This window comes from Lathyrus oleraceus, chromosome 5 (assembly GCF_024323335.1).
Source record: "Lathyrus oleraceus cultivar Zhongwan6 chromosome 5, CAAS_Psat_ZW6_1.0, whole genome shotgun sequence".
NCBI lineage: Eukaryota > Viridiplantae > Streptophyta > Magnoliopsida > Fabales > Fabaceae > Lathyrus > Lathyrus oleraceus.
Window position 1 is genome coordinate 67,876,552 of NC_066583.1, and position 11,436 is coordinate 67,887,987.

Here is an 11,436-nt window from a genome sequence, read left to right on the forward strand (position 1 = left end):
CTGAATCTAGTGCACTCTGACTCTGAGGTGTGTGTTCTACAAGTACTCAATCTCTGAATTCTATACTCAACGCTTCTGAACACAGTCTATCCAAAGCTTTATGACTCTGAAGCTTTTGACATTGCCAAGCTCTGAAGTCTTGCACTCAAACAACTCTAATTAACTATGTCACCAGACTCTGAAGACCAGGTTCTGATGAAATGGATCAAGACTCTAAAGACCAAGTTTCTGAAGATTCTCTCTACCATACTCTTACTCTTCTTTTATGCATGCTTCATCACATCTCTATCAAAATCCTCTGAATATTGAAGATAAGATCAAAAAGGTTTTACGTGAGAAAATAGTATACAGTATAAGATCAAATATTCCTTCAAGTACACTAATTTTGTGGGCTAAGGATTGTACTATTGTACCATTGTGTCTCCCATTTTCACATGCCGCTATACAAGGGTACATCTGCATTTAAGTATTGCAATTATACCCTTCAATGGATCTCTTTATTACCCATATAAAAGAAGCTTAGAAGAATGGAACAATGCTACACTCTAAGAGATTATCATATACTTGAACAGTGTATTTTGTGAAAACTATGAGAGAAAAAAAACATACACACAAGGAAATTTTGTTCATACACTTCATAGAATATACTTTGTGTGATATACTTGTAATTCATTTGTGTATTCTACTTTCTTAGAAGCATTTTGTAAACATAATTTGTATCTCAATAATTGTGATTGTATTTCCTTGAGTGACTAGGGTTTAGTTATAATTACTCAAGAAGACATTGATAGTTGGTCTTTGTGTTGTAATCAAGTTTGATTATAATGGATTAATTCCTTGTGATCAGGAAAAATCACCTTGGCGAGTGGGTTGGAGGTAGCATTGTTAACAACAAACCAGGATTAAAATGATTGTGTTAATTATTTTTGTTCTTAGTTTTCTGTTTGTATCTTTGGGTGACGAAAATTTTATTTCTTGAAACCCAATTCGAACCCTCATTCCCACTTTTCTGGTATTTCTATTACCTTCATAGTGACTGTGTGGATGGCTACGAACAAGGTGGAGTTTTTCTTGAATCTTCAGACAGTTCATCGCTCAAGAAATCGGTGGGATCAAGGGGTGATTTCCACACACAAAGATTATGAGCAGATTGGTGAAGCTGGAAGATTCAAGAATCATGAATCGAGTAAAGATTACACATAAGAGTTTAGAATTGGGTTGTATACAATTCAAAATCCAGATAGAAGATTTATTTTTCTCAGTGTTATTGTATATTAGTGATTGTATAAACTCTAGAAATATTTGTCAAAATAAAAAGGAACAAAACATGTTCCAATGGGAAACCATTGGGGAGTGGAGTAGGAAAAGCGAGGAAGAATTCCAAACACTATACATATCGGTGTACTCTCTCTCTCTCTCTCTCTCTCTCTCTCTCTCTCTCTCCCTCTCTCCCTCTCTCTCTCTCTCTTGTATTTAATTTTTGTAGAATATTGCATGCTTAGGCTTTCAATTCTTAGTGTAGCTTATCGTTTCTTGACTTGGTAGCGATTTATTATATAAGGTTAGGTTTTGTTAGAACTGGCACCTAATTGAACTTTAGTGATGATTAAATTCTAGAAAACTAGTGATGTTAGAATCCTATCATAATTAAAATATGATATAGGACACATTTTGTGTAATATACAATCATTCAATTATTCATTTTTGAATAATTTGTGAGTTTTGTGAGTTATGTATCTGTCAATGTGATTGTTATCCAATAAAAGTATAAATACCCATTTTCTATTTAAACCTTCCGCGTGAAATTTGGAAAAAACTCTTATATTTTATTTCTGGAAAATCAGTTGAAATTTTAATAATAAGGGTCTATTCACCCCCATATAGACTGTTTTTCTACTCCATATTCTCACCTAACATCTTGGTATCATATAAGAAGAAGAACATATATATGGTATGGTTAACTTTCATCCACTGACATATGATTTCAAAGGCTCCATTATTTACGCAAAATCTAGGAGGGAGCAACGTTGGCAGTCACTAGAACCTCTGCTTCAAACAGGGTGAATGGGTTCAAAACCACTAAGTCATGAATAACATGGAGATAGAAGTAGAAGTAGGGGATGGGTGAGTCATTTAGGATGGAAATTCTAAATATATCTTCATCATAAAATGCGTCCAAAATAATATCTTCTTCATGGCCATAATTGAAAAAACAAATTTGTCGCTGAAAGGCAGTAACATATGAGTATTTAGCAAATGTAGTCGCCACCACTTGCTGAGATTTTCCTAGTAAAGAACAAGAAGAAAGAGAGTCACTATCAGAACTATTACTGTTCTCATAACTCCAAAAATGCCTAAATATAAGAGTTTATAGTTAATGGTGCAGTGCACTCGTTCGCTATTCCTTGTGCAACATAAGTAAATTCTAGACTATTCTTTAATGTTTGAAGGCTTTATCACCCTACCGCTTTGCGTTACGCGAAAAAATACATAGAGTCGCCACCAAACTTTATTTATTCCAAGAGGAAAAGGTAAATATCGATAAAACCCTTGAATGAAGAAAATGGTCTCGCAACCAAATTTGGGTCCGGAAGTCGGTTATGCAAGGGAAAGGTATTAGCACCCCTCGCATCCGTTGTACTCAACGGGAACCATCTTGATTCACTTTCGCTTGAATGGATGTTACTATCTTAATGCTTATTTGCTAAAGGTTTACGGAGTGGAAGTGAGTTTTTTATTAGTGTGCTCGCCAAGGATTAGGGCCCTCGTGCCTACGTATTCTCACAATGAAATGAGGAATCAGAGCTCTGTAGTTCAGAGTAGAAAATAAGTGTGTGTTGGTTGATTTTACCTTGAAAAAAAAGGTTTTCTGAGTGATGCCCTAAGGCTTAAAAAGTGTTTGATTATTTGATGTTGTTTTTAGAGTTTTGAAAAGAAATATTATTTTAATTTTGGATTTCACTAAAGCTATGAGTGGAGGCGAATATCTCAAACGAGCGAGCCAAGCGTCTCGTGTTCAAAATACTTAGAATGGGGGTAGGAAAGCTCCATTCCCATTCCTTCTCCACTGCTTAAGGCTCGTGGCATACAATCCTAAGTGTATTTTATTGTGTTTTGAATTTAATTGAAAAAATTCTGCTTGACGTTGGATTAAGGGTTTGATTATTGTTTAAGAAAATATGGTGACGATCCTAGCTCCTAAGGTTGGTTAACAAGCAACAACAGATAAAGGGAAGCAAGAAACAAAAATACACCAAAATGGGGATAGGGATACAAAAAATTACAAGGGAGATAATGCGAGAAATAAAATGTCTCATTGTAAGGTAGCCCAAAAGAAAGCCTTGTGTGTGCAAAGTGGCCTAAGGTAAACAAGTGGATAATGGAATCAATACATGTATCCCTATGGTAGTGCCATGAATACCATTCTTGCAATAAAAGATTACAAGTCCATGATGAAACTCCAAGTCAAGCATAGGTCAAGCACAATAGTCCAAGGTCCCTACAAGGGTCCACACAAGTCCTCTAAGTCGCCATATTAGGTCCCAAAGATTACATCTTTCTGGTCTTTTCATTTTATCATGTTTTTGTTCTTTTTTTTAATAATATAACAAGAAAAAAAATACAAAATAAGAGAACAAAAAAATGACATAAAAAATAAAATGCATGAGATAGATGATAACGATGATGAACGAGAAAGTAAATTGCAAGAATTAAATGACAATAAGATAAAGTCAACAAGGCAATATTTAATGATAAGGGTTAATGGTCAATTTATCTCATCAGGACAATTTAGCGCTATGTTAAGCAATCATAACTAGGCTTATGTAGAAGCCATACCTATCTAAGGCTGGTCAATAACAATTTATGTGCCAAACATGTTAGAGAATTAACACAAAAGTAAATCTCCTGAAACATGTAACACAATGACTCAAAGAAAAAGAATAAAAAAAGATGAATATGGGGAGAATGAAGAGGCGAGCTAAGGCAATCACAAAGGGATCATCTATCCACAAGTCAAAGGACTCAAAAAATGGTACACAAAGGGATAACCTATCATCAATATTGACATACCCTCAAATTCACCCTACCTTCATATCACCTTCCATAACACTAATACATGAGAATACATCCCTCATACATCATTTCATGTGCATCTACACCCATAATGATACACAAACTCAAGGCATGGTGTTCATCTGAGGAGCATCAAGATCCTTTGATCATGTTGAGGTGTGACCAAGCCACCTTAACCCTAATCTTCTTCCTTAAGCATCCTTGGACCATGAAGGATCACTAAAGTCAACTCCCTCACCTCCAAAACCCTAATTGGATGGCAGACCCTCATTGAAGACATTTGAAGATTCATCTGGTAACCCAAGGACCTCAACCCTAAGTTCTTGATCCTCATTGGTTTATACAAGTAATGATCCACCTTGTGCCTTGGCCATACCTTTGAGGGGGCCTAACATCCAAACTTTTTTCATGCCACAACCTTGTGAATCATCTTAAAACACCTCTTGCACCCCAAACCCTAATTTGTTTGGCTAGGGCTCTTGATGAAACTTGTGGTCCAAAGAAACCTTAATTTGTGCAATCCTTTGATCCTATGCCTTGCCTCACTTGATCATCCCATCATTCAACACTTTATTCAACTTCAATTCAAGTCACTTTCACACATAATTCATCAAGAAAACACCCATTTCATCCATGGTACAAGTTCTTGTTTTGATCTTGAACATTGAACTTCTAGTGCATTGGTTTCACCCATGGACTTGACCTAAAATCATCCCACCAAACACCAAGCCTCATTTTCCATCAAGATGTGATGATACGAGCTTCAAATATCCATCATGGTGCCTTGAAAATCAAGAAAAATCAAAATGGCATTTCTAGGGTATGATGGTTGGTCACATTGTGGCAAGTTTGGCCTACCATTTGGTCCAAACCTCATAACTTTTTCACCTTTCAACATTTTTAAGATCCTCTTTGGGCCAAATGTCCTAATTGGATCCCTCTTCAACTTTTTTTCAAGGTCCAAGATCTAAATCATTAAGCAAGGATCTCAAATTTTGGATTGACCAAGTTGGTCAATATGCCTAGCCAAACCTAGAATCATACCCATGACCTCCGTTTTACCTCAATGTCATTTCCAAAACACAACTCCTTTTGACCTAGTTCTTTTTGAAAATGATTAAGGGAATGGCAAAGGACAATTGGCACAAGTTTCATGCAAAATGCACGAGCCAATTTTATTTGGCCCAAGTTCAAAGTTGGTGACTTGTCATGGTGCATACATCACTGTTGGTGTCAGCCGTAGAGGCCAATACTTTTGGTACTTGTATCGAATTATTTATTAATAATAAAAGGCTTTTTCTTTATTATGTTTGTCTAATAAAGTCCCTAGAATAGATAGTCTGTTTAATGTATCAAGTGTGACTTAATCATGAGATCACATTAAACATAAGGACATTATTCTTAAAGTATCCATAGTCGAGCTTTATTGTAAGTGGGATAACATTAAAGCATTAAGACTATTATGTATATAGACTAATGATCACATCTCATGGATCATGGATAAGGAGTTATCAAGTCTTAAACATAGGTATGAATATTAAGAGTAATATTTATACTGGATTGACCCGCTATGAGAATAATATATAGAATGTTATGAAAAGTGTCATAAGTTATTCTCATGGTGATAATGGTGTATACCACCCTTCGACCTGAAACCACTATGGACCCTAGATGTAGAGTCGAGTGCCTTATTGATGATCAAACATTATCCGTAACTGGATGACCATAAAGACAGTTGATGGGTACTCCACGAAGCATGCTAAGGGACATTAGTGACCTAGATGGAATTTGCCCATCCTGCGTAACAGGATAAATGTCTATGGGCCCAATATTGAACTGGATAAGGATGGCACGGTCTATGCCTTGTGTTCAATATAGACATAAGGGCAAAAGGGTAATTGTACACATAAGTATTATCACAAAAAGATTTGTCAGATCACATGAAATTTTCGTGTCTTAGGTAGCAGTGATGTGTTACTAGATACCGCTCACTGTTTATTATGTTAAATACGTGATTTAATATAATTGCCAATGCCGCGAAAACCTATAGGGTCACACACAAAAGGACGGATTGATGAGAGATAGAGTAACTAAGGAATACTGTAATGTATGGTGCTCTTAAGTGAATTGTAGAACATCGTAAAGTACAGTGTGCTTAAGTAGAATAAGAAATATGGTAAGGTACCACGCGCTTAAGTGATTTTGGCATATTATAAGATATGGGCCACATACACTTGAGTGGGCTTTTTAGCTTGCAGCCCACACAAGTGGTTCTATAAATATAACCCTTGTGTAGAAGCATTTGTGCAGTTGCAATTTCGTTTCTCTCTCTCTCTCTCACACTCAATGCCTTCATTCGTAGCAGCTAGCACTGAGATTGAAGGAATCTGTTCGTGTGGACTGAGTAGAGGCGTTGTCATCATTCAACGTTCGTGATCGCTTTGTAGATCTGCATCAAAGGTTACAATCGCCACAAGAGGTAATGATTCTATCACTGATCATGCCCATTCGTAAGGATCGCTAAAGGAGAAATTTTAAATTCCGCTACATTTTGGATCGCTCTTCTCCTTCAGTGGTATCAGAGCCACTTACGAAACCATGCATCTGATAGTTTTTCATTTTCTGTATTTTCTGTATTAATACGATTAAAGGACAGAATGAATCAAAGAATAAACGAGTAATTAAAGTTTGCATCATGTGTGTACGATTTGGATGATTGATGTTGACTATGCTTCGGAATCCGACATTAGTATGGTGAAGCAGCGTTACATCGATCGTCCATAGGTTATGCAATTGAGATCGATCAAGTATTATATATGATATAAGTAATCTTGATGCAAAATATGGTATATATGATATACTGTTTCTGTTTCGTTCATTCAAACACTTAATGGTTGTTTTCCTTTGGGAGATCAATGGTCGTTTGCTTCTTGATCCGACATTAGTATGGTGAAGCAATGACGTGTTGATCAATCATACTGAATCAACAATCAAGGTGTGTTTAATGATCTGAAATTGGTGCACTAGAGTTAATGACGGCACAAGGGTTGTGTTGTCAAAGAGTTATGCGATTAGGGTTGTGACTGCGTAAGAGTTGTGCTTTAAAGTATCAAGTGTTGATGCGAAAAACGACGTCGATTTCAAATGAATTGTTCATTAAAAATTTCGGCCAGGAACCACCGTCCGCTGACCGGGCAGCGGACCCCCGGCTAACTCTGCGTAGTGTGATCGATTGCCGAAATTTAATTTGGTTTTAATTAATTAAAAGAATTAAAATTAATAATAATAATGTGTTTATTATTATTGTCTTGTGGTGATCGGTTATGGCTCTAGTTTTCCTTTATTTTGTTTTGGATTTTTAAAATACGACTTGCGTGTCGTGCCTCTCTTTTAATCTCTTGATGTAACTTCTTTTCTCATCTCACTCCCTCGTATGTAAAACGAGTTTCTTTTATGTAATGTAATGTTATGAAGAAAGAGAAGAATTCAATATCAAAGGAGGACAACCTTGAAGATCTTGCTTGGAGAAGCTTAGATCGTTATTAGGTTAGCTTAGATTCTCTCATTGGCTTGGGAGAACAATTGCGCTAGGGGCCATAATTGTTTCATTATGTATGTTGGTGCATGTGAATGTATGTTGATGCATGTGAGAGACGATTTATACGATAAATAAGCCGGTGAGATCAGAATAATAGCAAATTCCCTCAAATTAAATATTAAGTTTATGCTTTCCAAGTTTTAGCACTCATCAAGACTAATATCGGATAATGTAGGTTTCGCCTACGCGAGGTGCATGTTCTATATTAGTAAGGTGCGATGGGATAATTGTAATATCCAATTGCTAAAACAATGGGTCAAACTTAACTAAACAAATTATAATAAGATTATATATGTTTAGAAGCAAGAGTTGGAAATGATCCATGTGATGGATTGGAATAAGGAGTTATTCACCCAACTAAAATATTCGAGAGTTGTATTAGATACAATTGTAAGGAGTTCCTACCTAAATAACCTAGTTTTGTGTAATCCGCCTACGCGAACTTAAAACAAAGTGAAATGTGGATCTCGACCCACTAGAAAATCTTCTAATGGGATTTTACGAATCAAATGGTGAGGGTCATTTGTTTTGAGTAAAATAGTGGGAGCATATTTAATTAAAGGCCTAATTAAATATGTTATTGATACTTATATTTTCATTATTTTCATGTAGATTACCATGACAACAAACACCTCTAACAACATTTTGCGATCAATCCTTGACAAGGAAAAATTGTCTGGGACAAATTTTATGGATTGGCACCGAAATCTGAGGATTGTCCTCAAACATGATAGAAAGTTGTATGTCTTGGAGAAACCTGTTTCTGAAGAGGAACTTCCTAGTTTTGCACCTAAGGCAGAAAGAGATGCTTATAAGAAGCATGTCGATGATGCCAATGAAACTGCTTGTCTCATGCTAGCTACCATGAACTCAGAGTTGCAAAAGCAACATGAGAACATGGCAGTGTTTGATATGATCGAACACCTGAAGATGCTCTATCAAGAGCAAGCAAGGCATGAAAGGTTTGAAGTTTCAAAAGCCCTTTTTCAAGGCAAGTTAGTTGAGGGAGCCCCTGTAGGTCCCCATGTGCTCAAGATGATTGGGTATGTGGAAAACCTTGAGAGGTTGGGTTTTCCCCTCGGAAAGGAACTTGCGACTGATTTGATCTTGCAATCGTTGCCAGATAGATTCAGTCAATTTGTCCTAAATTTCAATATGAATGATATGGACAAATCTCTTCCTGAACTGCTAGCCATGTTAAGAACTGTTGAGCAGAATCTGAAGTCAAAAGGGAAGTCCATTCTGATGATCGGAAATGGAAAGAGACAGAACAAAAGATCCACAAAGCAGGGTGATAAAGGGAAAGGCAAGGAAGTTGCCAAACCCAAACCCACTGTTGCTGGTTTGAAGCCTAGTGGAGGCATAGCAAAGGAAGGCACCTGCTTCCATTGCGGTAAGACCGGACACTAGAAGAGAAACTGCCCAATGTACCTGGAAGATAAGAAGAATGGAGTAGAGACTTCAACTTCAGGTATTTTTGTTATTGAAATTAATTTATCTACTTCTGCATCATGGGTATTAGATACTGGATGCGGTTCTCACATTTGTACCAATGTGCATGGGCTAAAAAGGAGTAGAGATTTGGCAAAAGGTGAAGTTGACCTACGAGTTGGCAATGGACAAAGGTTGTTGCTTTAGCCGTAGGAACTTATGTATTGACTTTACCTAGTAGTTTAATAATTTAGTTAGAGAACTGTTATTATGTCCCTGCAATTAGCAGGAATATTATTTCCGTTTCTTGTTTGGACAAGTTTGGTTTTTCATTTATAATAAAGAACAATTGTTGCTCAATTTATTTGAATGATATATTCTATGCTACTGCACAAATGAACAATGGACTATATGTCCTTGATCTTGAAATGCCTATTATGACATTAATGAGTTAAATCCAACTTACCTTTGGCATTGTCGATTAGGCCACATAAATGAGAAACACATTTCCAAACTCCATAAAGATGGACTCTTGGACTCTTTTGATTATGAATCATATGAGACATGCAGATCTTGTTTAATTGGAAAGATGACAAAGTATCCATTCATAGGAAAAGGTGAAAGAGCTAATGATCTTTTGGCCCTCATACATACTGATGTATGTGGACCACTGAACATACCAGCCAGAGGAGGTTTTCAGTACTTCATCACATTTACTGATGATTTCAGTAGATATGGTTATGTGTATTTAATGAAACACAAATCAGAGTCCTTTGAAAAGTTCAAGGAATTCAAGAATGAAGTACAAAACCAACTAGGTAAGAATATTAAAACTCTTCGATCAGATCGAGGTGGTGAGTATTTGAGCCTAGAGTTTGATGACCATCTGAAAGAGTGTGGGATCCTATCCTAACTTACTCCTCCTGGAACACCCCAATGGAATGGTGTATCTGAGAGAAGAAATCGAACCCTATTAGACATGGTCTGATCCATGATGAGTCACGCCGATCTTCCAAACTCCTTTTGGGGACATGCGCTATTGACAATAGCTTACACACTTAATCGTGTTCCATCCAAAAAGGTTGAGAAGACACCATATGAGATATGGAGTGGTAAGAAACCACATATGTCTTATATGAAGATTTGGGGTTGCGAAGTTTATGTGAAATGACAATTTTCAACAAAGCTTGAGCCCAAATCTGACAAATGCTTATTTGTGGGGTATCCTAAAGAAACAAGAGGGTATTACTTCTACAATCCTTCTGAGCGCAAAGTGTTTGTCGCTCGAACTGGAGTTTTCCTAGAAAAGGATTTTATTTCCAAAGGAATCAGTGGGAGGAAAGTAGAGCTTGAAGAAATTCAAGAATCACAAAGCATTGATACACCTATGGAGGAATTAGAGCAGGAAACACAAATAGTTGTGGAAGAGCAACCTGCTCAAGTAGAACAAGACCAGCGTAGGTCAAGCAGGATATGTCACCTACCTGAGAGATATGGATATCTCATAACTGATCAAGGTGATGTATTACTCATGGATTAAGATGAGCCTGTGACCTACCAAGAGGCCATAACTGGTCCCGAGTCTGAAAAGTGGCTAGAAGCCATGAAATCTGAAATGGATTCCATGTACACAAACCAGGTTTGGACCTTGGTAGAGCCTCCTGTAGAAGTTAACCCTATAGAATGCAAGTGGGTCTTCAAAAAGAAGACTGACATGGATGGTAAGGTATATACCTATAAGGCAAGACTGGTTGCAAAAGGATATAAACAAATTCATGGGGTTGACTATGATGAAACCTTTTCACCAGTTGCAATGCTTAAATTTGTTCGGATTTTACTTGCTATCGCTGCATATCATGATTATGAAATATGGCAGATGGATGCCAAAACTGCTTTCCTTAATGGGAATCTTCTTGAGGATGTGTACATGACACAGCCTGAAGGATTTGACATACCAGAAGAAGCTCAAAAGATATGTAAGTTACAAAGATCAATCTATGGATTGAAGCAAGCTTCCAGAAGCTGGAATCTTTGTTTTGATGAAACAGTAAAACAATATGGTTTCATCAAGAACGAAGATGAGCCTCGTGTCTACAAGAAGGTTAGGGGGAGCATGATCGTTTTCCTGGTATTATATGTAGATGACATATTACTCATTGGAAATGATGTCCCTACCCTGCAACAAGTAAAGTCTTGGTTGGGGAAATGCTTTTCTATGAAGGATCTAGGTGAAGCATCCTATATATTAAGAATCAGAATCTATAGAGATAGATCACAAAAACTATTTGGCCTAAGTCAGAGTACGTACATAGACAAAGTGTTGAGACGCTTTA